Below are 14,758 nucleotides of genomic sequence, written 5' to 3'. Positions count from 1 at the left end.
GTAAATAGGAAAATGGCAACCTAAACCCCAACCGTATAAACAATTAGGTTGGACAGATTAGATGAATATATATATGGTCTAAACATACACTAAAAAGTTAAGAAAGCAAACTGCAAGAATAAACTATCTATAAGAGTACATTTTCAATAAAACATACATTTCGTGGCCGTGCGCGGTGGCCCATGTCTGTAATCCCAGCACTCTGGGAGGCCAACGTGGGCAGCTCGCTTGAGCCCAGGAGTTCAAGACCAGCCTGGAAAACATGGCGAAACCCCATCTCTACCCAAAAATATAAAAATTATCCAGGTGTGGTGGCAAGCACCTATAGTTCCAGCTACTCAGGAGACTGCGGTGGGAGAATCACTTAAGCCTGGGAGACAGAGGTTGCAGTGAGCTGAGATCGCACCACTGCACTCCAGCCCAGGCGACAGAGTGAGACCCTGTCAAAAAATAAAAAATATATATATATATATTTTGGGTGTGGGTGACTCTGTCACATTTTGGCAATTCTCTTAATATTTCAAACTTTTTCATTACATCTTTTATGGGTATCTGTGACGAGTGATCTTTGATGTTAACTATCATAATTGTTTTGGGGCACCACAAACCGTGCCATGTAAGACAGCAAACTTAATCAATGTTTTGTGTGTGTTCCAACTGACCCGCTGACTGGCAGTTCCCCATCTCTCTCCCTTTCCTCGGGCCTTCCTATTTTCTGAGACACAACAATATTGATATTAGGCCAAGTAAAAACCCTACAATGGGTTAAGTAAAGTGTTCAATTAAAGAAAGAGTTGCACGTTCTCTCACTTTAAATCAAAAGCCAGAAAGATTATGCTTGGTGAGAAAGGCATGCAAAAAGCTGAGACAAGCCAAAAGTAGGCCTTTTTTTTTTTTTTTTTTTTTTTTTTGCCAAACAGCCAGGTTGTGAACGCAAAGGAAAAGTTCTTGAAGGAAATTAAAAGTGCTACTCCAGTGAACACACGAATGTTAAGAAGGCAAAGCAGGCTTCTTGCTGATGTGGACAAAGTTTCAGCAGTCTGGAGAGAAGATCCAAACAGCTACACATTCTCCTAAGCCAAAGCCTAATCCAGAGCAAGACCCTAACTCTCTTTAATTCTATGAAGGCTGAAAGAAGTGAGGAAGTTACAGAAGAAAGGATGGAAGCTAGCAGAGGTCAGTTCATCAGGTTTAAGGAAAGAAGCTGTCTCCATAGCATGAAAGTGCAAGGTGAGGCAGATGGAGAAGCTGTAGCAAGTTCTCCAGAAGATCTAGCCAAGATAATTGATGAAGGTGGCTACTCTAAACAATAGATTTTCCATGTAGATTAAACAGCCTTCTACTGGAAGAAGACACCATCTACGACTTTCATGGCTAGAGAGGAGGAGTCAATGCCTCACTTCAAAGCTTCGAAGGACCAGCTGACTCTCTTGTTAGGGGCTAAAGCAGCTGGTGACTTTAAGTTAAAGCCAAGCCTCATTTACCATTCTGAAAATCCTAGGACCCTTAAGAAGCACGCTCAGTACTCTGCCTGTGCTCTACAAATGGAACAACAAAACCTGGATGACAGCACATTTGTTTACAGCAGGGTTTACCAAGTATTTTAAGCCCACTGTTGAGACCTACTGCTCAGAAAGAAAGACTTTTTTCAAAATATTCCTGCTCATGGACAATGCACCTGGTCCCCCAAGAGCTCTGATGGAGATGTGCAGGAAGATGAAAGTTGTGTTCATGCTGATGCCATATTCGTTCTGCAGACCATGGATCAAGGAGTAATTTCAACTTTCAAGTCATTATTTGAGAAATATACTTGATAAGGCTATAGCTGCCATAGAAGTGATTCCTCTGATGAACTGGGCAAAGTCCACTGAAAACCTTGTGGAAAGGACCTGCTTTTCTAGATGCCATTAAGAACATTTGTGATTCATGGGAAGAGGTCAAAAAACCAACATTAACTGGACGTTAGAAGTTGATTCTAACATTCGTGAATGACTTTGAGGGGTTCAACACTTCATTGGAGGAAGTAACTGCAGATATGGTGGAAATAGAATAGAATTAGAAACAGAGTCTGAAAATGTGCTTGAATTACTGCAATCTCACAGGAAAATTTGAATGGATGAGAAGGTGCTTCTTACAAATGAGGAAAAAAAGTGGTTTCTTTTTTTTTTTTTCTTTTCCCAGAATGACTGGACTCCAAGAAAGTGGTTTCTTGAGACAGAAGCTATTCCTGATGAAGATGCTGTGAACATTGCTGAAATGACAACAAAGGATTCAGAACACTCCATAAGCCTAGTTGATAAAGCAGTGGCAGGGCTTGAGAGAACTGACTGCGGTTTTGAAAGAAGTCCTGCTATGGATACAATGCCATCAAATAGCTCTGCAAGCTACAGAGAACTCTTTCAGGAAAAGAAGGCTCCACTGACATGGCAAACTTCAGATTGTTGTCTTAACGAATTGCCACAGTCACCCCAACTTCGGCAACCACCAACCTGATCAGTCTGCAGCTGTCAAGATGAGACAAGACCCTCCACTGGGAAAAAGATTACAACTTATTGAAGGCTCAGATGATCATTCGCATTTTTTAGCAATAAAGTAGTTTTGAATCCAGGTATGTACACTTTTTAGACACAATGCTATTGTACGTTAATAAATTAGAGTATAATACAACTTTTATATGCATTGAGAAAGCAAAAAACTTGTGTGGCTAGTTTTATGATGATAGTTGCTTTATTGTGGTGGTTTGGAATCAAACATGCAATATCTCCAAGGTATACCAATAAAAACCATCTGTCTTCCAAAGAAAGAAGAGTCTCTTTATTTGCTGATGACATCATTGTGTACAGAAAATCCTAAGGCATCTACTAACAAGCTCCTAGCAATAATAAGCGACTCTACCAAGATTACTAGATACAAGTAGGGTATTTTCCAAAAGTGGCCACATTCTCTCCCGTCCCACATGGTGTTTCAGGAGGTGACCATGCCACTCCTGCATTGAGAGACGGAGACTAATTTCTCCCTCTTTGAATTAGAATAGGCTTGTGACTGCTTTCACCAAAAGCGTACAGGGGGCATGACTTCTGAGTACAGCGTGTGACTTCTGAGGCTCAGTCATGAAAAATGCAGCTTCCACCTTGTTTGCGGACAGAGTCTCACTAGGAGCCTTGTACCATCCAGCGAGAGGTCTGACTATCCCAAGGCCACCATGCCACGAGGACAATCAGTGCGTGGAGAGGCCAGGAGTGGGCGATCCAACCCAAAGTCCTACTCTTAGAGTCACGTAGGCCCAGGGCACCAGGCTTTTAAATGAACGGGAGTCTAGATGCTTCCAGCCCCCACCTGAGATTCCAGACATCATGGTGCATAAATCAGCCATCCACACCATGCCCTGACGGAGATCCTGACCCACAGAACCCGAGAGCACAGAGGCATGGCTGCCTCCAGTCAGCGGGTTTGGCAGTCATTTGTTACGCAGCAGCAGTCCCTGGAAAACTATCCGTTTGCAAAAATCAACTGTATTTGTATATACCCCTAGTATATCAATCCAAAATTGATTTACTACAAATCAATAGTAAAAAATACCAACAAAGCTATACCATTTGAAGTAACATCAGAAAAAACAAAATATTCAGAAATAAATTTAACAAAGTATGAGCAAAACCCTACACCAAAAACTGCAAAATGTTTGTGAGGATAAATTAAAGAATATCTAAATAAATTAAGAAATATACTATGCTCACGGATAAGAAGACTCAATATTTGCTAATATTGTCAATATGAGGGAAACTGACATACAATTCCACATATTCTCATTCAAAATCCCAATAGGATTTTTTTTTGTAGGAATGGCAAATAACAAACTTTATATAAAAATGCAAAGGACCAAAAATACTTAAAATAATTTTTTAAAACAACAAAGAGGACTGGCCTTACCCAACACCATGAAAATCTGCAGTAATGAAGACAGTGTGAAGTGGATTAAGATCCATTCGTACGTCAATGGGACAAAACAGTGTGTCCAGACCAGAAACAGACACACACCTATACAATCATCTAATTTTCAGCAAAAGCGAAATAGGACAAAACTGTTTTCAACAAATGGCATTGTGTTCACCAGGATATCTGCAGAGGAAAAAATGAAGCCTGACATCTTCCTTATACCATATACAGAAATTAAGTCAAGCTAGGTTATAGACCTAAAACTAAAAAACTAAAATTGTCAGTCATAACATGGGTATACATTGGCATTGTGGAGGTAGACGGGACACAGAAAACTATTACCACAAAAGAAAAAAATGATAAATTAGATTTTATCAAAGTTGAAACTGTTGGCTCATAGAAGACATTGTTAATGAAATGAAGTGACAAGCCACGGGAGCAAACATTCTCAAAATATCTGTCTTGACAAAGGATTGCTATCAGAATCGGAATAAATGAAGACCCTGTGGGGAATGCAGTGTTGGAGAAATCGCATTCTGACGTGGAACAGCCAGAACTTAACAGGCATCTAGAAGATGTGGACATGAATTTTCACAGAAATGTTATTCACAACAGCCCAAGACCAGAAACAGCCTCGGCTGCCACCAACAGGAGGATGGATAAACTGTGATAGATGCACACGGTGGAGTATTACTTAGTAATTAAAAAGAATCAACTATTCATTCAGGCAACCACATGGATTCTTATGGTTTTCAATGCTATTGTAAATTGAATTTTTTAATTTTCATTTTTAAATTGCTTGCTGCTCAATGATTCATTCTTAATGAACCTTCTGTCACAGCCCAGTGACTAACACATTCTTATCTGTTTAATAAACCTTTCTAAAATCTTGGCAAGAGTCCTCAATTTTATTGACTTGGGCTCTGAAATCATGTATCTAAGATTCTTCCCCACAGGGGCACAGTTGAGCTGGCATCTGGGGCAGGTGTGGATTTGACACATCTAAACGGACTCGGCGCTCCATGCATTCATTCCCCTCCCCCAGGCCTCCACCAAGCGCTCCACTGCCCCGTCCAGGTGAAGACTCTGCTTCTTGACGTATAGAAGCAGAAATGCGAAATCAGAGCTCCAAATGCGAAATCAGAGCTCATTTGGAGTGTACTTTCTCTCTGCCACCTTCCTGGGCATCAGACCAGTCCTTCCTTTGTTATTCTCTTTCAGATAATGACATCGCCGGGGCTTAGTCCATTCCAAGTTCCAGCTGCCTGAGCTCACGTCGGAGGCTCCTGAGCCGCCCTCAACTGCCTTTGGCCGGCCCCCTCTGGGAGCAAGCACTGTAAGAAGCTGCACATCTCCCCAGCTTGGTGTGCAGGACAGGGCTTCCCCCAACTACCCTGTTGCCTCCCTGGTGTTAACATCAATGGTCAACTCACACCAGCCCCACCTGAAGGGCAACACCTGCTCACAGGCAGAGTCCACTCCACCCCGAGTCATGGGCCTGGCCGTTTCCTGGCCTTTCTCTAAATGAGTCATGACGCCATTGCATTTCTGGCCTTTTCTCTAACAAGTTCCGAGATAATTTAGTCACTTTCCCCAATATTCCTATTACCTCCATGCCACCAACCAGTTCTTAGAATTCAATAATTCTTCCCCAAGGAAAGGAAATGTAAATGACTAATTATAAAAGGCAATGGTTCTTTGCTACTCAAAGAAACTGTCCTGTTAAGTAGTGAATCTAAGAGTAACAGTATGACTTCAGGTAGGCAAATATGGAAGCTGTAATTCAAGAAGTAATAGCGAACCAACAACCTTGGCACGAGTGCTGTTAGTGAAATGGAAAGACCGGCAAAAGTGCAAGAATAATCCCCTAAAAGTCTGAGAGGGCCTCATCCAGCCTGGAACCTTTTTTTTTTTTTTTTGAGATGGAGTCTGCTTCTGTTGCCCCGGCTGGAGGGCAATGGCTCGATCTCAGCTCACTGCAACCTCTGTCTCCCAGGTTCAAACAATTCTCCTGCCTCAGCCTCCCGAGTAGATGAGATTACAGGCGGGTGCCACCATGCCCGGCTAATTTTTGTATTTTTAATAGAGACAGGGTTTTACTATGTTGGCCAGGCTGGTCTCGAACTCCTGACCTCAAGAGATCCACCCACCTCGGCCTCCCAAGTGCTGGGATTATAGGCATGAGCCACCGTGCCCAGCCCAGCCTGGAACTTCTCACTGGATACCAAGTTTAAACCCCCAGGGAGAAGGAGGGGCTGAAACAGCACTAGGTCAGCAGCTTCCACTGCCCAGAAAAGCACACACAAAGCCAGTTATCTTCAGGCCCCGAAGCCAACACGCTGTGTAAAAGGAGTGTTCCCTTAGCTGGAATCGGCCCAGGTGTGTTTCTGTGATCTACACTAAAAATCATCCCCAAAACATAGCTACTAATACCAAATAGCATTAAAAGGACACATCCGTGAACCCACTGAAACAAACAGCCCACCAAATTATTTTTTTTTAATTAAGTATCTGGCTGGAACCTTCATAGTGTACTTGGTTTTAAAAAAAAAACCTGGTCTTATTCTGGCACCAGCTACTCTTCCAGCTGGTTGGGAGAGCCACAAAGGACCCTCCCTCCAACCTCACATCCCAGGTTACTCCAGAAAGCCAGAACCCCAGAAACCCACACACAGTCAACCTGTGCACACCCACCCAACTCACATCACCCAGAGAACAAGACACACACAAAGTGAAACTCAGGCAAATGGGCAGAAAGCCCCATCAGGAAAGAAAGTGAAAAATAAAGACAAGAAAGAAATTATTTCTCCAAATTAAACTTACCTGAATTTTTTAAAATACTTACAATCAAAGCTACCACACAACTCAGGAAGAAAACACAGAAATTCTGTCCTCAACATTGAGGATTAGTCCCCATGAGGCTTAAATGGGAGGCTCAAGGTCATCACTCCTGCACTTAGCGGTGTCCCACCTTGAGGGCAACCCACCCGTGCCCTACCTCACAGCCGTTTGCCCACAAGCCAGCCTGGGCACCCTCCTGCACTGTGGAAACCTCTGACCAGATGGTCTGCTGTGCCAGATCCAAGACACGCATCGCACCACAAAATACAGGACTTGTCTCACAACCTCATTCACTCTCAAGATGAAACCATCCAACTAGAGTCACTAACAGGGTCACACAGGTGGAAAATGTTGAGCCCAGACCCGATGACTACAAGTACAGCATTCTACATAATGCTTCTTACTGCAGTGCCACGAAGGTTCTTCCCAGGTGAAGCTGTCCATGCAGCAGCATCTCTCAGTGACGGCAACCACCGAAAAGCACCCCAGACATTTCTAAGCAGCCCTAATGAGGCAGGAGGGCGCCCCACCACTGCCACTGCTCCACACCGGGCACTTGCTCCACATGGCCAACAAGGTCTAGAGCTGCCCTCAGTGCTCTTGCACCTGCCCACCAATGCCTGTCCCACCACCACCTAGTTTAGGCTCCTGACTCCCCCCCTACATCCAAATATAGCCCACATCCCTCCGCAAGCTTAGACGTCCCTCAGGGCAGTGCCAATGACCTCGATTCGTTGTTTACATGACCAGCAGGCTGGCAGTGGCTTTCCAGGCATTACTTGCTGGACAGATCATCTCCCCTAAGACCAGCACATCTGGAAATGTAGCTGCTTTGCCTTTTCCCCAACACCAAATGCCCCTGACTAAAAACACTGTCTCTTGGCCGGGCACAGTGGCTCACGCCTGTAATCCCAGCACTTTGGGAGGCCGAGGCGGGTGGATCACGAGGTCAAGAGATCAACACCATCCTGGCCAACATGGTGAAACTCCGCCTCTACTAAAAATATAAAAATTAGCTGGGCGTGGTGGCGGGCTCCTGTAGTCCCAGCTACTCGGGAAGCTGAGGCAGGAGAATTGCTTGAACCCAGGAGGCAGAGGTTGCAGTGAGCCAAGATCATGCCAATGCACTCCAGCCTGGTGACAGAGTAAGACTCCATCTCAAAAAAACAAAAGACTGTCTCTTAAACACCTAGCAGGATAGGCATCAATCCACCAGAGATGAGTGATCAGGCCCGAGTATCTGGGGCAGGCCACAAAGACAGACTTTCCAGAGCTGTCAAACATCAACCCAGCTTCCCAGCCCCAAGCTCCAGCCCACACTCCTACTCCCTAAGCACTCTGAGTGATCCCACACCACGGAGTCCCAGCTTAGTCTAGAATGCTCTTCTCAATCTGCTAATCCCCCACCCAGACCTTGGTCTATCTGACTCCCCGGTAACTGCTGGTATTGCCATTCTTACAGATCTTCTGTGCACACTGGAAAAGAATGAATATTCTCTGTGTGCTGGATATGGGGGTCTAGATATGTCCATTTGCCCAAACTGTGCAGTGCACGTCCTCCCAGATCTTCCTAATTCTTATCTGCTCGATCTACTGTATTAGTCCATTTTCATACTGCTATAAAGAGCTGCCCGAGACTGGGAAACTCGTAAAGACAGGAGGTTTAATTGACTCACAGTTCAGCATGGCTGGGGAGGCCTCAGGAAACTCAGAATCATGGCGGAAGACAAAGAGGAAGAGGCATGTTCCTTGCAGGGCAGCAGGGAGGAGAAGTACTGAGCAAAGTGGGGGAAGAGCCCCTTATAAAATGGTCAGATCTCATGAGAACTCACTCACTATCAGGGGAACAGCGTGGGGGAGACCGCCCCATGATCCAATCAGCCCCACCTGCTCTCTCCCTTGGCACGTGGGGGATAATGGGGATTACAATTCAAGGTGAGATTTGGGTGGGGACACAAAGCCTAACCATATCACCTACTAATCACTGAGAGGCAGGAAAGCTGGTACTGGACTGTGTGGGTCTAAATCCCAATGCTGCAACTAACTAGCCACAAAATTGGAAGTGCCTTATGTTTGTTGTGAGGGAAAATGAACTAATATTACAACGAAGCACTCAGGACTGTGTCTGGCATTGACAACCACCACCCCTCTCCCATCATACTTATGTACATGTGCAGAAATATGGGGTCAAGGTCATGCATTCAAGATTAACTCTTCCCTGGTAAGTGTATCCACTGGCAGTGATACTCTTTGTCTCTAGGAGTGCTTTCTGCCTTAAAAATCTATCTCATTTAATAGCTCCATGGCTATTACACAGCTACATATGGGCTACAGAGCTACATAACTATTACTTTGGTTAATATTCTTCTGTTGCATTTCCTTTCTACCTGTCTCCTAGTGGTTTGGGTGTCTTGTAAGTAGCATATAGCTGGATTCTGTTTTTAAATCTAATCTCATTGGGCAGCTATTTTTCTTCCGAACATGAGACACATTACTCTACTTTTCTCTGGCCTTTCTTCTTTCCTATGAGATTTTCTCTTCTTTTTCTTATTCAGTGGCTTCACTCTCATGTCTCGATAGGTAACTAGTTTCAACTCATCTTTCTGGAGATTTATTAGATATTAGTAACAACATCTCATCAATGCTGAAAAATTCACAGCCACAGCTTTACAAATATTGGCTTTCCTCCAGTATATTTTCTCTTTCTAGTTCTATTTTTTAAATTCTATCTTTCATGTCTTAATCTGTCGTATTTTCAGTATCTCTCTGTGTTGCCCAGTCGGTAATCTTCTCAGCACTACATTCAATTCTGACTCTCTCTTCTCTTTTGTCTAATGAGTTTTAAATTTCAGTGACTCTAATTTCGATTGCTAGAAGGTCTGTTTGGTTCCATTTAAAATCTGTGATTTCTAGCCAGGCACGGTGGCTCACACCTGGGTAATCCCAGCACTTTGGGAGGCCAAGGCAGGGGGATCACAAGGTCAAGAGATCGAGACCATCCTGGCCAACATGGTGAAACCCCGTCTCTACTAAAAATACAAAATTAGCCGAGCGTGGTGGTGGGCGCCTGTAGTCCTAGCCACTCAGGAGGCTGAGACAGAAGAATCACTTGAACCCGGGAGGTGGAGGTTGCAGTGAGCCAATATCACACCACTGTACTCCGACCTGGGCAACAGAGCGAGACTCCATCTCAAATAAATAAATATAAATAAATCTGTGAGTTCTTTCTTCAGAGTCTTTATTTTAAACTGTTTCGTTCTCAATATTTTAAAGTTACACATTGTCTGGTTCCTTTCAAATCGCTGTTCTAGTGTCTCAGGTCTCTGGGTACAAATCCTCCTAATGAGAGTAATCGCTAACATTTATTCCCGGCGCACTCCTTCTCTGCTTGGTTTGTACGTCGTCTGCTGTGAGGTCATCTACAGATGCCTCTTCCCATGGGAACGCCACAGGCCTGTGGCAGGAGATCATCCCTCCTGGGCAGAAGTTATCAGAGGGTAGCCAGCCAACTCCTGGGGGTCCCTAGACCTTTCAAGGGGTCTGTTACATTGAAACTGCTGTCATAGTAACATGAAGGCATGATTCACCTTCCTCACAGTGCTGACATTTGTGCTGGCAGTACACAGGCAGTGGTGGGTAAAATTGTGGGCATGCTGGCAGCAGGCAGGGCAGTGCCCTCGCCACACTCAACCGTCACTGTGTTCCCAATACCACATGCTCATGATGTGAAAACAAAAGGCTGTTTCACTTAAGGATGCCCTGGATGCGGCAGGAAAGGTCACTCATCTTACTATTAATACTGTATTCAGGCTCAGCCCTGAAACAGGTGGGAAGAACACGGAAAGCCTGAGGGGCAAATCCAGAAACAGAAGCTTCGTCAAGGAGAGCACTTGGTGTGCTGGCTTCAGTTGTGAGCTGAACTGAATACTTTCTTCAAGAAACGTCATGTTTACATGAAAGAAGGACTAGCAGACAAATCAGTTATTCAAACGCGGGTCTCTGGAAGATATTTTCTCAAAAATGAATGAAGTTGGCCTGTCACTTCAAAAGAAACAAGGAACTGTGTTTGTTGCCAGTGATAATATCTGAGCTTTTAAATTAAAAATCTGAATTTTAGAAGACTTTTATCTGCCACCCTGGGCCTGACAGCTGCTTCTTATGAGACGGTGGTAATACTAACAAATTTGATCATACGATGAAACGTATCAACATTTAAAAGATCTGCACACCTCAGTCAGCCAATATTTTCCAAATCGCCAATGAATGATGTTACAGAGCCAATATATGGGTAAAAGATCCTATCAAAGTGCAAGATAGGCCATCAACTTTAATGTAACTGAGTGTAAAACATTCACTGATGAGGTTTCAGATTTCATATCACAACTAACCTTTAAGAAACTACCATTTGTTGAGTAATAGTATAGTATTAATGAAAAAAGAATCCAAAATTACCTGAAAAGCCTATTAAAACACTTCCTGGCCGGGCGCGGTGGCTCATACCTGTAATCTCAGCACTTTGGGAGGCTGAGGCGGGCAGATCACTTGAGGTCAGGAGTTTGAGACCAGCCTGGCCAACACGGTGAAACCCTGTCTCTACCAAAACTACAAAAATTACCCGGGCATGGTGGCGTGTGCCTGTAATTCCGGCTACTCGGGAGGCTGAGGCGGAGAATCGCTTGAACCTGGGAGGCGGGGGTTGCAGTGAGCTGAGATCGCACCACTGCCCTCCAGCCTGGAGGAGACTTCATCTCCAAAAAACAAACAAACAAACAAAAAACACACTTCCTTTTCCAACTATGTATCTATGTAATGCTGGATTTTCTTCACATTCTTCAGCTAAAACAAAAATACCACAACAAATTGAATGTAGAAGTAGATATGAGAATTCTTCTTCTATCAAGTTAGACATTAAGGAGATTTACAAAAATGTAAAACAATGCCTTTCTTCTCACTAAACATTTTTGTTTCAAAAAATGGTAATCTATCATAAAAATGTTACTTATAATAATATGTAATGGGGTTTTCATTGTTGTTTTTAAATAAATTACTAAGTATTTTTAATTTTCTCTATTTGAATTTCTAACATGGCAGTTATCAAGAGAACCCACACAAACAAAAGCTCTTCAAGCTCTTCAATGATGTTTGGAGTGCAGAGTCCCAAGGCACACTGGCCTGGGCATGTCAATGGCAGAGCCCATGTCTCTGCTCTGGGCAGCACCTGATCTCCCTGAGCAGGACTGGCTTCTGTGATCACACTTCACCAGGGCAGGAAAGCCTGCTCTCCTAGCCATGAGCCGGTCTGACAATTCCCTCCAATTCACTAACGTCAGCCAGTGGAGTCAGCGCTGTTCGCTCCTGGAGGACCTCTCTTTGCTGTTAAGGAGTCCCACAATGCTTGTTAAACAATCTTTGTTCAATACCGCTGATACGGTTTGGATCTGTGTCCCCACCCAAATCTCATGTTGAATTGTAATCCCCTGTGCTGGAGGCACGGCCTGGCTGGAGGTGACCGGATCCTGGGGGCGGTTTCTAATGGGTTAGCACCATCCCTGCTAGCGCTGTGTCACTGCATCATGAGATCTGGTTGTTTAAAAGTGTGTGGCATCTCCCCCAACCCCTCCCTCCAGCTCCAGCCCTGTAAGACACACCGGCTTCCCCTTCACTTTCTGCCATGATTGAAAGTTTCCTGAAGCCTCCTCAGCTATGATTCCTGTACAGCTTGTGGAACTGTGAGCCAATTAAACCTCTTTCTCTATAAATTACCCAGTCTCAGGTACTTCTTTAAGCAGTGCGAGAACAGACCAATCATCTAACGTTTCCAGGGATTTGTCAGGAGAAGAGTGGTTTGTTCTTTTTCCTAGTTTGCCATCTTACTGGGGGCTAAGAGCCTCCTCTCCCAGCATTCCGTCCTCGCCTCCATCAGCTGTCCACTCCCCCTGCTCCATCCCACCAGGCTCTGAGCTTCTTGGGGACAGAGGGGTGATGCTGACTCACCCCAAAGTCTTCCGCCTCTCTGAGTGCCTGTAGAGAGAGGGCAGGTGCTTCACACATCCTGGCCAAAACGACAAAGTTAATTAATTACTGAAAACAAGTAGAATATGGAATCTCAAATTGAGGCTCCAAGGTGAGCCAAAAACAGTTATGACCATCCAGGACATCCAAAGGTAAAAAAAATAGACAGATGTGGTTTCTGCCCTCTAGAACTTCCCCTGCAAATGGAACTCACTTCTATGTATTTCAGCTACGAAAGGTCACAGAGCAGTCAATGTGAGTTTTAATACAAGCCATGTCACCTGGGCAATGGGCTTCATCTCTCTTGGTCTCAGCCTTGTGTGCTGGGTGTAACCGAGCTCCAACCTGTCCTGGGAATGCCCCGTCACGGTGGAGACAATGTTGGTTCCTCACATTCATTCCCATGGTGACTGCCTACCAATCACAGAAACTGTGGGGCTAACAGGCCCTTTAAGATCCTCTTCCTGGTGAGGAAGAGCCCCTGGCACATGGTTCTGGTTCAGCGGCTCCACTAAAGCCTCTGCAGCAATGGCATGGACGGCTGCCACAGAGCCGATGAATAAACACGCCCTTGAAAGAACACTGGGAACAACTGGTGGAGGCCAGGCTGAGAGCTTGCACTTCAGAAAACCAAGAGAGAGCTTCCCCAAGGGCTTCAATCAGAGCGATGATGTGATGAAAAGGGTGCTTAAGGAAGACGGTTCTAGCAGTTCCAAAAGAATGAAATGGAGATAGTAAGACCAAGAGTAGGGAAAGGAGCTAAGAGGCAGAAGCGGCCAGGTCCTCCGGGAGCTGACACGCCGGTCCGTGTGTTGCCTTGGTTTTGAGTACATAGCCTCATACTTCTCTGAACTTAAAACAGCGGCAGTGCTTGTAAACACTGAACAGTCTCTAGAGGAGCTCTGCTCGGACGGCCTTATCTACAAGAATCACAGCTGAGTTGCCAAGTCCCCTGGATGGTGGGAACTGACATCCCTCAACTCTTGCTCCTGGGAGGATCACGTGGAATCCATCCTGGCACGTGAGAGAAAGATAAACGACTGCCACGGGACGGTGATGTGCTATAAACACACGCGCCAGGAAAGCATGATCCCTTACACTCATCGGCCCTGCCAATAAACCATTTCATCAGGCTACAAATCTCAGGTGAAAAATGAAAAGCCAGCATCGATTTCATTGTACAGCGGATTTTATTTACAAATAGAGGCCAGATAATCTTGTATTTAAATGGCACAAGTCCCATCACTCATCATCAGAGAAGCGACATTTGAAATTTATAAAGTTTTACATTATGATTCAATCCTTTTTCTAACGGGGCAAAAAGCCGAAAGGTCTAGCAGAAAGAATAAAATGTATGAAAATATTAGTAAAGGAGGGGAAATGATAAATTGGTGCTTGGGCCAAAATATATCTCTAGTGGGCACATTTTTCTTTACAAGGAACAAAGTAAGTCACAAGGAGTCTGGACCAGCCAATAGATACGAGGTTTCCATTCTCCAACCACACAACAGGCTTCTACTTTCTCCTTTTCCATTCCTACGTTATGAAAAGTAACAGCAAAAACCACACGTCTTTCCTCAACAGAACCTTTTAGCTAATATATTCAAATTAAACTTGGAGTCTAAACCTTAGACCACAGGCTATAAAAGCCATATTCTGACGATTTCGAATCAAGTAGATGAGCTGAGACCTCGTCACTTAGTGGTATCAGGAACAACCTTTACCGCAATGGCTCAGGAAAAGCCAAGCCCTGCTAGGCAATGCAGATGACAAGTGGCAACCTTGTCTCTGTGTCTCTCAGATGAGGGCCCCCCTTTGAGCTGGGATAACAGGGATGCTGGCAGAACATGCAGACCCTCCCGGGAGGCCCCAGCTCTCAGCAGAGGGCCGTCTACATGCAAACCCCCGTGATGTCTTGCCGTTTGGTCCCTCAGAAAACGATTACCAGCCCAAACCGTGCTCTGGGCTT

General features: G+C 44.7%; 1 protein-coding gene across 3 annotated transcripts in view; it reads right to left on the bottom strand.

Annotated features, from left to right (window-relative positions):
- Nucleotides 1–14,758, bottom strand: part of TBC1D22A (TBC1 domain family member 22A) — a 421,784-nt gene that overhangs the window by 192,277 nt on the left and 214,749 nt on the right. The gene's annotated exons all lie outside the window — the stretch shown is intronic.

Source organism: Pongo pygmaeus, chromosome 23, assembly GCF_028885625.2.
Source record: "Pongo pygmaeus isolate AG05252 chromosome 23, NHGRI_mPonPyg2-v2.0_pri, whole genome shotgun sequence".
Lineage (NCBI taxonomy): Eukaryota > Metazoa > Chordata > Mammalia > Primates > Hominidae > Pongo > Pongo pygmaeus.
This window is presented reverse-complemented; position numbering and strand designations above follow the sequence as displayed.